Source organism: Myotis myotis, unplaced genomic scaffold (assembly GCF_014108235.1).
Source record: "Myotis myotis isolate mMyoMyo1 unplaced genomic scaffold, mMyoMyo1.p scaffold_m19_p_19, whole genome shotgun sequence".
Classification (NCBI taxonomy): Eukaryota; Metazoa; Chordata; class Mammalia; order Chiroptera; family Vespertilionidae; genus Myotis; species Myotis myotis.
Window position 1 is genome coordinate 37,789,804 of NW_023416323.1, and position 13,851 is coordinate 37,803,654.

A 13,851-nucleotide genomic window follows, 5' to 3' on the forward strand; every position below is an offset into this window, starting at 1 on the left:
ATGAGAATCTTTGATCAGCTGCCTCCTGCAGGCCCCACACTGGGGATCGAGCCTGCAACCCAGGCATGTGCTCTGACTGGGAATCAACCCGTGACCTCCTGGTTCATAGGTCACGCTCAACCACTGAGCCACACAGGCCGGGCAAGACAGTGGTTTTTAAACTGGTTAGGAAGTGCCTAGCTCTAAGATTTCTAAGGCAGTGCCCTCAGCCACCGTCCCCAAAGTGCAGTTGGTATCTAAACATTGGAATCAAAGCATCTTTCGGAGAAACTTCACTAATTGTTCGTCTGCGGGCACTTTTGGGTCTTGCCTTTCCTCCAAAGATGCGAGAATGAGTTCAGCCGCCTGGGGCCCCGTAGCCCCCGCACATGCTCTCCCAACAGTGGGCTGGCCAAACCTCTAAAGTTTCCTCCAGGTCGGAAACCCTGGAGGTCTAAGGACTCCTGTTGAAGCAGGTCCTCAGGTACAGGGACCAAGAGGCCTTCCTCCCCGTGAGGGATTTCACTCATAACTCCGAACCATAGTGCACGGGTATTTTAATTTGTTGATTCCTCCAGCATAAATCCATAGCTCTTTGCAAATAACCGGATCATCCCCAATCCGCGTTAGGGGGGGAAAACAAAGAGGACAGTGTGAGGGCTTTTTAGAAGGGGAATCATTGTCCTCTGCTGTCATTTCCTGCGTTGTAAAGGGGTGGATGGCAGGGTTCATGCCCCCCTCAGCATCTGTGGGGGTTATTGACCTAAGGTCTGTGAGCAGCTCGGGTCTGGGAAGCCCAGTGTGAGAACCAGGAGGGGTGGCCACGACCCCCCGGCTGGGCATGGACACCTGAGTGTGCTAGAATTCCTGGGCCAACTTCCCGTCTGCATGAGCCTTGGATGGACACAGATTTAGTCCACCACTGCTTTGATCCGCCCCCCCCTGCCCCCAACACACACACACACTCTCTCTCTCTGGGCAAGCCATTGACCTTGGTTTCCCTGCCAATAAAATGAGGTTAATAACATACTCTCCTAAGGGTGCCTCTTAAGAATAATTGCCCAGTTCTTGCTGGGCGCTTTGAAGAAAATCGCTATGAAGATGCTCTGCTGGCTCTGGAATTTTCTTTGGTGCAAATATCAAACAGAGGAGAATGGCCAAAGTTCTGATTCTGGCCTTCCCCACTGAACCATTGCCCCCAGTTCAGTTGGAAGAGAGGAAAGCCTGGGAGGGGCTGTGATGAGAGCCTGGGCCTGCCTGGAATGGTAAAGGCACAGCCCTGCCTTTGATGCTTGCCTGCAACGCTTGTTAATTTTAATAGGAAGCGAGCTGAGGCGGGGAGGGTCTGCCTGGCAGAAGAAAACGGGTGGAGGCCAAAAGGGATCGGTGCCGACTCAATTTGGAGCTTGTTTGGCTTTGAAGTCCTTGGCCTCAGTGCCGGAGTCACAAGACAACTTGTAGTGTCGGGAGGGTAAGTGCGGAGGGACGTCTGGGGGAAGTATGGAGCTTGGGCTCCTCTGTTCCCAGCTCAGCCAGGAGCAGATGGCTCCCGCCTCAATTCAGGAATCACTTTAGCGTCAATACTCCCCCAGGCTGGTGAATTTCCAGGGAAATGTCAAATAGGGGGCTCAACTGTAAGTGACCTAGGGGCTAGGGCAGTGGTCGGCAAACTCATTCGTCAACACAGCCAAATATCAACAGGACAACGATTGAAATTTCTTTTGAGAGCCAAATTTTTTAAATTTAAACTATATAGGTAGGTACATTGTTATTAGCTTAATTAGGGTACTCCTAAGCTGGCCTTTGCTAAAAACGTCCTCAATCTGATGGAGGTACGTTCGCTGAGGTCGATCCCTTCCAACTCTCCCATCCACACTCGTCTTGAATACGTGTTTCGTCTATCTCCTTTCGTTCATCCTCTCTCTATGTCCAAACCATCTCAACATACCTTCCTCAATCCTCGACACTACATCTTCTTTCACTCCACAACGTTCCCTAAAATTAACTTAATAAACTTTACTTAAAGTGTTAAGTCAACTTCGCACTGTATGTGCACACCCACACGTGGTATTTTGTGGAAGAGCCACACTCAAGGGGCCAAAGAGCCGCATGTGGCTCGAGAGCCGCGGTTTGCCGACCACTGGGCTAGGTAGTTAATGTGTAAGAGTGAGGTCAGTTGATGGCCGGTAATAGGGAATGGTGGGGACTGTGGCGAAGTGACTAAGCTCCAATGGAATATTGAGATTTGGGAACAAGGGTCAAATTTTGTCAGCTCTTCTGATGGTATGAGACATTTAAAACCTGGATCGTGTGTGTGTGTGTGTGTGTGTGTGTGTGTGTGAACTATTCCAATTTTGAACACTGATAAGAGTTGTTTATTTGTTTATCACGTTTCAATGATCTCCCCATGAACAACGCATGCATCCATAGGCCAGGCAGGTCCACGGGTCCTGCTTTGTGACCTCCGTTTTAGAATCCTAAATCTTCAGGACACAGGCTCTTAAAACTCACCGAGGCCTTTGGTTACTATTTTCTAGAGTTTTCAGACTGATCCCTGGTTGATGGGGTCAGACTCACCCAGCGAGAGCTTTTGAAAACCACCCTTTGTAGGGATTCTGACTCCGTGCCCTTGGAGTGGGACCGGGGAAGGGTTCCTGTATCCTCGGATGACTCTGATGCGCAGCCAGGTTTGGAAAGCGGTGACCTCACCGGTTCCTCTCAGTGATTTTTAATCTTTTGGAGTCATAAACTCTTTCGAGAAGCTGAAGAAAGTTACCCACACTTTCCCTGGGGGAGGTGGGGAAGATGCTCATTCAGAAAATATTTTGCAAACAATGTCAGGGGGCCTGAGTCCCCTCCCTCTGATGGGCAACCTGGGCCACCAAACCTTGGAAGTCCCCGATGCTGGAACTCCATCTACAGGAGCCGTGAGAATGGTGCTCGGGGTCCCACTTGCACTCCTGCAGTGACAGGGAGCTCATCACCTTGGGACAGCCTATCCCTCTTGGGGGAACGGTTATCTCAATAATGAAGTTTGTGTGTGTGTGGTGGGCTGCCTCTTTCCATTAGCGGCCTCCTCCCCCTCCTGTAGCTTTCAGCCGCTAGTCCCACGTTTGTCTCTGGCTAATCTCTCTCCTTTTGCTGGGCGGAGAGGGGAGAGTGCTGTAGGGGGCAGGGGAAGTTGGGGGGTGGCCCGTGATGAGGAGCTAGTCCTCCTGGGATTTGGGACTTGGGGAGCAGGTTCTTGGCCAGATCCTGGTGATGCTCGTTCATGCCACCTCATTCCTTTGCCCCCTGAGGGACCCCTCCATTCGCCCGGGATGCAATGCTAAGCCTCAATGCTTCCTTTGCTCCCGCATCGCCCTTCTCTCCCTGGACCTTTCCCTGCGGCTGAGCCTCTTCCGGTGCCTGACCCCCAAGCCTGGGAGATGACCTCTTCCAACATGAGTAGGTAGAGCTTGCGGATGCCGGGAGCAGCAACTACGTGCTCATTTGAACCCCTTTAGCCCAGCACCTTGCTTTGACCAGGGTTTGGGAGGCACTTGGAGGACAGGAATGCTAGTCTCTGTGAGATTCGTGCCATCACGCTTCTGTTCAACATCTGCCACGCACTGGCCTCACAGCTGTAAATGCGACGGCCTCAGATCTGCCGCCCAGCCAGCTGGAGCTTCTGAGACCTGCCTGCACTCTCGGGGCCTCCTGCTCTCTCAGGGAAGAATGTAACGTAAGGACTTTCTGAGGAAAGTAGGTTGTGGGGAGGGTTGTGGCTTTTCTTTGCCTTAAACTTGTCTAAACGTCAAGGGAAGCCGCCTTCTACCAGTTGAGGTGGGTGTCCACCGCCCCTCCCTCTGCACCCACTTTGGGACTTTATGGATTTAATTCCAGCCGAGCCTCCTCTCTCCACCTGGGAGAAGCCTCGTTTTGTAGCTCTGTCACCTCACCGTCCCTTTGATCACGTCGGTCATCGGATTTGCCTGACAAACGCACACAGGTTTGAAGGCAAATGCCCCGAAGTGTTCTCACTCACCTTTCAGCCCAGGGAGTCTAGAAAAAGGGAACATGTGGGCCTCAGCGAACCCCACAGGGAGGCTGGGGAGATGGCACCCTCTTACCAACCCCGCAGGAAGACAGGGATGACTGGCCACGTGTCGTTGAATGGCCGCCCATGGGCCTGACAGAGCCCCACTCATGTACTCACTCATGCGTCCGTGCCACAAATATTTACCGAGGCTCGGCCGGCGTGGCTCAGGGGTTGAGCATCAACCTATGAACCTGGAGGTCACGGTTCGATTCCCGGTCAGGGCACATGCCCGGGTTGCGGGCTCGATCCCCAGTGTGGGGCGGGCAGGAGGCAGCCGATCCATGACTCTCTCTCACCATTGATGTTTCTATCCCTCTCTCCCTCTCCCTTCCTCTCTGAAATCAATAAAAACATATTAAAAAAAAATTTACTGGGTTCCTAAGACACATCAGGGTGCAGACTCTATGCTGCAGATGCAACAGCCAATGACACCAAGCACAACGTCACCGTCCTGGAGTTTCTATTTTCATAAAGGAGAGAGGAGACTAACAAGCACACCTACAAATAATTCCAAGTCCAGATATGTGGCACGAGCGATCATTACAGATATGTTGAGGGGGACCCGATTTAGAAAGGGGGTTACCCTTCAGCTGAGGTTTGTGGGGGGAAGGGTATTCCAGGCAGAGAGAACAGCATAAGCCAGGGCCCCATGGCAGGGAAAATAAAAGCGCTTCTCTCAATTCAGCACTCGCACAGAGCTGGGTCACGGGAGCTCTGAGAAGGAGCCGAGGCTGGGCTCTGCGTGTGTTTGCATATTAATGAGGCAAGGCCAGGGGCTAATTAACGAGGGCCCGACCTCCTGGGTTCTTAGGCTGCCGCCTGCTGCTGTCCAAGTCTTTCTCTTTCAGAGAACCTCGCGCTGGTGCCCGGGCCCCGTGCACACAATGGGGCCTTTCACGGCCACCTTTGAATGAAGCGTCCTGTTCCCACCACAGTTTTTAAGATGCGGGGACAAAGCAGAAACCCAGAAGGACTAAGAAGTCTGTTCCTCGGGGGCGGGCAGGCCAGTGCGCCGCCAAGTCCCAGGACCGGCCTGCCGGGGTTGGAGAGCCGGCCGCTGCCCTGGGCCTGGGCCGAGTCATGGTCCCAGCACCCGGGCTAAATTATCGCCCTTGGTTTACAGCTAGAAATCCCGAAAGGAGGCTCGGGTCATTGGTCATGGCTGTGGTCCCGAGGCACCAGGACAGACGGATCCCCCTCTTCATCCCCTACAGGGGCCAGAGAGGCCCCAGCGTGGGATTAATGGTGTGGGTTTCCCAGGGGAGGCTGGGTCTCTGGTAGACTATTTAGATCATTCATATCAGTGCAGGAAGGGACGACCAAGAAAAAAATAACACCTATCGCTCTTACAGGAAGTGATAGATACTCATCTACACTGTGGTCATAGAAATGCAAATGAAACCTACAACCAGATAGCATTTCTTAAATGTCTGTCAAACGGGATGACTCTAACACCCGTTTCTGTGATGACAATAAAAGCCAAGGGAGGCAGGTGAACAGGGCTACTTGGTGGCGATAGCCAAGTAGTGCCTTAGCCCACTCGTTCACAGAAACGGGTGTTAGAGTCATCCCGTTTGTCTATCTGATTGGCAGAGATCCGGAATGTGCCATGTGCTGCTTGGGGCGGCGGGGGAGGTGGGGTGAGACGGGATCTGACAGGGATGGTGACACACACAGTGGCCCCCAGGACATAGATGGCCTATGTGCTGGCAGGAAACAACACTGCCGCTGGGAAATTACCCTGTTCATTTACGCCAGGACGTGGGTGCAGTTCATGGTGATCCTGCTTGTAAAGCATTGGGAAGGGACCGAATGTTCAGGAATCATGAGGCGTCGATGCAGTGGAATTCCAGGCAGCCCCGGAGAACAGCAGGCAGCTCCGCACATCCTGGTGGGGAGGGTTGGAGAACATACAGTGTTAACTGAGGGGACTGAAGTGCAGCATCGTGTGTTCAGGGAGGTGCAGGGAGCCACTATTCATGGGGGAAGAAGGGGGAAGCTACCTAGTCACACATGTTTGTATATGAACAGAATCGGCTTGCAAGGAGACCAAGAAACACGTAACAGTGGTTGCCTCTGAGGGGGGACTAGGGAGCTCGGGTCAGCTCAGCTGGGAGGGACTTATAGTGTATGTTTTTGTTTTTGTTTTAAAGCATTTGAATTATGTTTGTCCTATGCTTGTATTTCTTTTACAAAGGAAAAGGAAAGAAGGAAGGAAAGAAGGGAGGAAAGAGGGAAGGAAAGAAGGAAGGAAAGAAGGAAGGAAAGAAGGAAGGAAGGAAGAAGGAAGGAAGGAAGGAAGAAGGAAGGAAAGAAGGAAGGAAGGAAGGAAGGAAGGAAGGAAGGAAAGAAGGAAGGAAGGAAGGAAGGAAGGAAGGAAGGAAGGAAGGAAGGAAGAAGGAAGGAAGGAAGGTCGCTCAAAAGCCCTGCAAAGTAGTCCCCCCATTTCACAGATGCTGCCACTGAGGCAGACAGAGATGAGCTAGGTGACTTGCTTGCCAACAAAGGGCAGGGCCTGGATTCTAACCCAGACCGACTGGCTTGGTCTGTGCATTTTACCACCTTAGAGCTGCGAGGAACCTGGGGGTGGGGAAACTGAGGCTCGGAGAAAGAAAAGGGAGCTGCCTGAGGTCATGGAAAGGAGGAAGCGTGGGATTAGTGAATCCTGGGCTCAGCCGGGAGACGTGTGCTCTAGCCCCGGGGCCCCAAAAAAGAAGAGGCTTCTAGATGATGCGCAGAAAAACTCTGTTTTCGTCGTGTTCACAGTTTTAATGGACTTCAAGGCATCTTAGGAAGAAGGGCAACTAGTACATGGAGTTTATAATTTCACAAAGGTTCCCGCTTAGGATGAACAAGCTTGAAGTGAGCCAATGTACTGGGAAGACAGCAGAGGAAGTTATGGTGGAAGGCAGGGGAAGACTGAAGTTGGGCAGCTCTGCTCCCCAGTGGTGGCCGCCTGGGGTGTGGGGAAGCACGGGGTGTGGTTGGAAGGTCTGTAAGGAGGATTCTCTGAAAGGTCAGGGGCCTCTGGGGGGGACCTTGCTGAAGGCGGCAGCCCCTACCTTGACTTTTCCAAACAAGTCCGATCCCCCGGGGTGTTTTGCTAGAATCTCTATGTTTAGTCTTTAAAGACCCAGCCTTCTAGAAGCATGTGCTTTCTCAGGGATGCTTATCCTGCTAATTGTATCTAGAGCTTAATTTTAGTTCAAGCTGTTATGACAATAAAAGCCAAAGGAGGCAGGTGAACAGGGCTACTTGGTGGCGATAGCCAAGTAGTGCCTTAGCCCACTCTTTCGCAGAAACGGGTGTTAGAGTCATCACTCATCCGTCGCTCAGGGTCTGCCGGTCAGACCTGGCCCTGGGGCCAGAGGAGGACAGAGGAGGACGTTTTTGAAATGTGTGAAACCTCAGCCTCCTCGCTCATGGAATTCCTACCCTGGAATTCCTACCCTGTCCTTAGATTGTTATCCCACAACCCTCTCTGCCTCCCTGTCTGCCACTGTGGGAACCAGCCCTTTTTATGGGCAATGGCATCTTCAAAGTGTTTTGGCTTCTTAATTAGCCGCCTTTCACACCCAGCTGACTAGAGTTCCCAGACATTCCAGAGGGAGGAGGGCTGCTGAGTTCTAGACCAGCCTGGGAGAGGGTCCTGGTCTCACTGCTGAAATGCAGCTTATGCAATACTAGAGGCCCGGTGCACGAATTCATGTACCAGTGGGGTCCCTTGGCCTGGCCTGCGGGATCGGGCCGAAACTGGCTCTTTGACATCCCCCGAGGGGTCCCGGATTGTGAGAGGGTGCAGGCCAGGCTGAGGGACCCCACCGGTGCATGATTGGGGCCAGGGAGGGACACGGGAGGTTGGCCAGCCAGGGAGGGACCGAGGGAGGGCTCCAGGGCATGTCCAGCCTGTCTCACTCAGTCCCGATCAGCCAGACCCCAGCAGCAAGCTAACCTACCAGTTGGAGTGCCTGCCCCCGGTGGTCAGTGCACATCATAGCGAGCGGTTGAGCGGCCTTAGCATATCATTAGCATATTACGCTTTGATTGGTTGAATAGATGACCGGACACTTAGCATATTAGGCTTTTATTATATAGGATATATACATATGGAGCTTTGGGAGCCTCAATCGTTTTCATCTATGAAATGGAGGGGCGAATAGGGTTGTTGGGAAGACTACCAGTGGCTGGTGCGGGACCACTACTCCATACATGCTGTCCCCTTCACACTCAGATGTCACCTCCTCCACACGACTGCACTCCTCACCACCCCTCCTCTACCCTTCAGGACATTCAGTGCTTCTCCCTTTTAACGCTGATCAGTTCTCTGTCTTGCATTAGGGTGAATGGTGTCCCTGTTGTAGTCATTAACTCCTTGAAGTTGGGGCTTATGTCTAAGGCATCATTGCATCTTTCTCGCTAGGAAGCTCGGGGCCTGGCATGAAACTCAGTAAATGTTTGTGTGCCCAGAGGCCTGCAGCCCCGCTCTGTGGGCGAAGTCCGGTTCTCTCAGTCATTAGCTCCATGATGTTAGGCACGTTCCTGACCTTGCCTGGAAGGCCTGACCTGTAAAATGGGAATAATTAATAATGGCACCTACATCACAGGGTTGTTGTGAGGATTAAATAGGTTAATGTGCTTAGAACAGTAGCTGCCACAAGGCAAGGGCGTTTTAGCTGTTGGCTATTCTTACGTTTTAGCTATTGTGATTAATTCTGCTATGAATATTGGGGTACAAGATATCTGCAACGAACATGGAGGTGCAGATATCGCTTCAAGACAGTGATTTTATGTCCTCTGGATACGTACCCACAGTGGACTTGCTGGATCCTTGGGTAGTTCTATGTTTAATTTTTTCATCTGTGTATGGAATCTTTTAAAATATATGTATATTTTACTTTTATTGATTTCAGAGAGGAAGGGAGAGGGAGAGAGAGAAACATCAGTGATTAGAGGGAATCATCAAGCAGCTGCCTCCACGAGGGAGGAGCTGCGACCCGGGCATGTGCCCTGATCAGGAATACAACCGTGACCTCCTGGATCGATGCTAAGCCACAGAGCCACTCCAGTTGGGCTGTATGTTTAGTTTTGGAAGAACCATCATCCTGTTTATCACAGTGGCTGTGTCATTTGCATTCCCACCAACAGTGCACACCAATTTCTCCATATCTTTGTGTATATGCTTTTTTACCTTTTAATTTGGTTATATCAAAATATTACCTATTCAAATAATAAATTGCATATACATTTTTAAAATATATTTTTATTGATTTCAGAGAGAGGAAGGGAGAGGGAGAGAGAGAAACATCAATGAGAGAGAATCATCCATCGGCTGCTTCCTGCACGCCCCCTACTGGGGATGGAGCCCACAACCCAGGTGTGAGCCCTGACCAGGAATCCAACTGTGACCTCCAGGTTTATAGGTCAATGCTCAACCACGGAATCATGGCAGCTGGGCAATAAATTACATATTTTTCAAAAGACCTGCTGTGTTAAAGAGGTGAGGGTGGGTGAGTGAAGGGACAGGACAACAAGAAGAAAACAAATGGCCCAGGTTGGTGATCTGTCTGGCCCCTTCCTGCTTGGAAAGGCCAGGACTGTAGTAGAAACGGAACTTGGAGTCTCCTCAGGCCTGCTCTGCACCTTGGAGAAGTGGTGCTCAGATCCGCCCAGCCGCACGCTGCTTTCAGCTACAGGAGTTCATTCGAAGGTGGAAAAACTCAAGCCTCCCAGAGCGGTGCGCCAGAGGTGGCTTCCCACCCAAAGAGGTGGTTACGAACGAACGCTGAGTCAAGCCTCAGCCAGCGTCTGATGCTGCCCACGCCCAGGTATGGCTCCAGGGCACTATAAGGAGCACACACCTAGGAAACTGGAATGCACTCCCGCCATCAGCTTTGATCTGAACCCTGGGAGCGTGCTGGGCCAGGAGCCGGTCCCTCTGCTCCTCGATGCTGGGCTGACCCCATCCCGCTGTGGCCTCTTCCCGCTGTGGCCTCTTCCCGCTGTGGCCTCTATCCGCTGTGGCCTCTTCCCACTGTGGCCTCTTCCCGCTGTGGCCTCTTCTAATTTCAAAAGCATCCGAAGGCTCTTGGGTCTGCCTTGCCTTGGCAGGGCCCACAGGTCATTGTGGGCACAGCTCTGGTCACATCTTCCCATCAATGCCCCTGTGGGTTTGGCAGGGGGAGACCAAGTCAGGAGGAGGCTTGCATCAATCACAACAACAAAGAGATGAAGGAGAGTGTATTTGCGGATTAAACAAAAATCACAACTTATATAAGTTATATTGGTATTTCAAAATCAGAAGCTTATGCCTGGAGCCAGAGAAGGTTCGGAAGAACTACATCAACAGAAATGAATCAGTGTGTTTCTTTGAGTGAATTGTTTGTCAAGGCTATTGTGTTATTTGAATCCTATGAGATCATACGTTTTCTCTATTTTCTGAAGAATCTTCAAGTGGAACCTCAGGAGTCTCTGGCTCACCCAGAATCATGAGTCAGGCTCAGAATCCTGCCCAGAATCTCAAGCATGGTCTTGTGGGTGTCCTCGTGCCAAACGAGGAGAACAAAGAGGTGCCACTCCCCAATGCTTATCAGTCTAAGATCATCGGTCGAACCTTCATCATGCCGCGACCCTTTAATACAGTTCCTCATGTTATGACCCAACCATAAAATTATTTTCGTTGCTACTTTATAACTGTAATTTTGCTACTGTTATGAATCGTAATGTAAATATCTGATATGCAGGATGTATTTTCAGGGGTCGCGACCCACAGGTTGAGAACCGCTGATTTAGAACTTTTTAGCGGGGAGAAGTCAGTAAGCCAACCCTACAGGGTGGGATTGAAACGCAGGGTAATGAGAGGGGCTGGGGGCTCAGGACAGGCCTCTGTGAAGAGGGCAGCATTGGACCAAGAGATCTGATTAGCACGTAGGAGCCAGGCTTATAAAGATCTGGGGGCTCTTTCAGGTGGAGAGAACCATGAAGTGGAGTAGTTGGTCCTGCCAAAGGAGTTATTTAAGATGTGACTATCGATTAATTTGAAGAGGCCAATCATTCATTGACCAAAGATTTAAAGAGCACCCGCTATGTGCCAATAACTGTTGAGGGTGCTTGGATGCTGTTAGGCTGGTGGAGGGAGCGAGGGTATTGTGTAACAGTCCTGGTGTCCCACGCCCTGCTGCCCCGCTCTGATCCCTGGGTGAGCGGCTCCTCTTCCTCTTGGTGCTGGTCTGTCCGCTCCCTGCCGAGTGATGGAAAAGGCCTGCCCCAGGATTTGGCCTGCGGTTCTCCAGTGATAGACACATCTCCCTGAGTCTGGCGTTCAGAATTTGGAAGTTCATTTTCCAGCAAATAGAAGTCAGTCTCCATTATCAATGTTTAAAAATATATTTTTATTTTTAAAAATATATTTTTACTGATTTCAGAGAGGAAGGGAGATAGAAACATGAATGATGAGAAAGAATCATTAATTTGCTGCCTCCTGCATGCCCCCAACTGGGGATCGAGCCCGAAACAGGGCCATGTGGCCTGACCTGGAATTGAACTGTGACCTCCTGGTTCATAGGTCAATGCTCAACCACTGAGCCACAGTAGTCAGGCTTCTTTAAAAAAAAAAAAAAAAGTTTATTTATTGATTTTAGAGAGAGAAACATTGATTTCTTGTTCCACTTACTTATGCATTCATTGCTTGATTCTTGTAGGTGCCCTGACCAGGGACTGAATCTGCAAGCTTGGCTTGTCGGGACAACACTCTAACAACTAAGCTACCCAGCCAGGGCCCACTTCTTCTAATGTTACCATCTTACACAATCATGGTACAAAGAAATTAACACCAGTGCAGCTCTAGCCAGTTTGGCTGTGGATAGAGCATCAGCCTGCAGACCAAAGGGTCCCAGGTTCGGTTTTCGTCAAGGGCGTGTACCTTGGTTGCAGGCTTCTCCCGAGGCTAGCTCGTGCCGGAGGCAACCAACAGATGTGTTTCTCTCACATTGATGTTTTTCTCTCTGTCTTTCCGTTTCTCTTTCACTCTCCCTAAAAATCAATGGAAATATATCCTTGGGTGAGGATTAACAAAAAGAGAAAAGAAATGAAATGAAATGAACATTGGTGCAGTATTACTAACCAAACTATGAACTTTAATCAGATTTCGCCAGTGCTCTCACAAGCGACCCTTTTCTGTCCCAGATCCCACCCGGGACTGCGTTATTAGCCGTGTCTCCTGATCTCTTTCGCTCTGTGCCAGTTCATGATTTTCTCTCATCATTGATGCTTCTATCTCTCTCTCCCTCTCCCTTCCTCTCTGAAATCAATAAAAAAATCTATCTTAAAAAAATAAAGAATACAGAGAGAGCTCACATACCTTTGCTCAGTTTCTCATAATGCAGAACACCTGCTCCCGAAGGCCGCCAGCCCACTCCCCAGAAATCAACCTTGTGCCTGTTGGAGGCTTGTCCAGGGCACCCTCTCACCCTGCTTCCCTCCAGGCCTTTAGTCCAGCGTCCCAAGGTGCTTAACCTCCATTCTTTACACCTGCACACCCTCTAGTGGGGGTGCTTTGCCTACACAAAATGAGAACAAGGAGCCGGAGGGGCAGGCACCAGGTGTGTGCCTAAGTCAGCATCTAAATTCTTGGCCTCACCTGGTTCCCACCAGACCTTGACTGGCTAGGTTGGTCTTTCCCACCCCAGGGCTGAGTGAACCTGGAACAATGCTACTGGCTAACAAAAAAAGAAAGGAAAGACACCAGATTTATTACAATAGCAACCCTGACAAGTCAAAGGCAGCCTTTTCATCTCGAGATAATAATAACAACCTAGTAATACTAACTTTTTATGGGAGCTCTTATTAAGTGCCAGGCAGAGCTTTAAGTGCTTCATTCATATTAGTCTAATTCTCACAGCAACACTCCCCAGAAGTTCACTGCAGGACACAGTATGTGCAGAGTTTAGCAGCTCAGGAGACCACCTGGGTTTGCCATCCTGGCCCTGCCACCTACCAGTGCAGCTCTAGCCAGTTTGGGTGGCCTTGGGTTTATGTTATATAACCTCTCATGACTCAGTTTTCTCTCTTGTAAAATGGGTGTGATGACAGAATTTCCCCCCGGGGTGGCTGTGAGGATAGAAGGAGTTAGTGTGTGTCAAGAGTGTGTAGAGAATAAATGCGAGTGACTGGTGGATGAGGAATTTGAACCCAGGTCTTTGTGCTGTTGAGGCCTGCGGGCTTACCCAGCACACAGACAGGAGGACAGACTCAGGGCAATTTCCATTACAGGACTGACCAGAGAACCGCTAAGGACTGTGGAGTCTGGACATGGGACAGAAGAGGAAGTGGGGCAGAAAGGGGCTGGGAGTACTCAGAGGCAAGGCCTATCCGGCTGTCGGCTCAGGTCTTACCTTCCGCTAATGCCCTCAAATTTAGTCTTTGGACATTATTATGAAAGAGGTTACAACTAGTCAAGACGCACCAATAGGCTTGAAAAAACAGATGCTCATTTGTACAGCTGAATTTACAAAATGCAAATATCGACAATATTCTAGAAGTAGTTTTTTAAGACCTACCTACCTAGCATCTGACTTAGTTGTTATACTCCTGGCAACTCTGTCTTCCCGTGGCCTCCAGGACACTGTACTCGCCTGGTCCTTCTTCATCAATGGCGGCTGCTTCGCGGTCTCCTCTGTTGGTTCTGTGAATGAAGAAGGAGCCACACAGTAGACCCAACAAGAGCAGGCAGCCACATGGCAGTCTGACAAGCTCAGTGATGGAAGGTCACCACACAGGATGGTCTGATCGTAAGG

At 50.5% G+C, this 13,851-nt stretch overlaps 1 protein-coding gene across 4 annotated transcripts in view; it reads right to left on the bottom strand.

Annotated features, from left to right (window-relative positions):
- Nucleotides 1-5,855: 5,855 nt before the first annotated feature.
- The window catches only part of OGFOD1 (2-oxoglutarate and iron dependent oxygenase domain containing 1), a 41,939-nt gene continuing 33,943 nt past the window's right edge, over nucleotides 5,856-13,851 (bottom strand). Inside the window, exons 14-15 of one of the 4 annotated variants that reach the window (XR_004973558.1) lie at nucleotides 13,619-13,739; nucleotides 5,856-5,948 (exon numbers count right to left, since the gene is read on the bottom strand). The gene's annotated coding sequence lies outside the window, so the exon portion shown is untranslated. Of the gene's footprint in view, nucleotides 5,949-9,416; nucleotides 10,222-13,614; nucleotides 13,740-13,851 lie in introns of those variants that run through there. The other 3 variants (XR_004973555.1, XR_004973556.1, XR_004973557.1) reach the window with 3 other exon arrangements.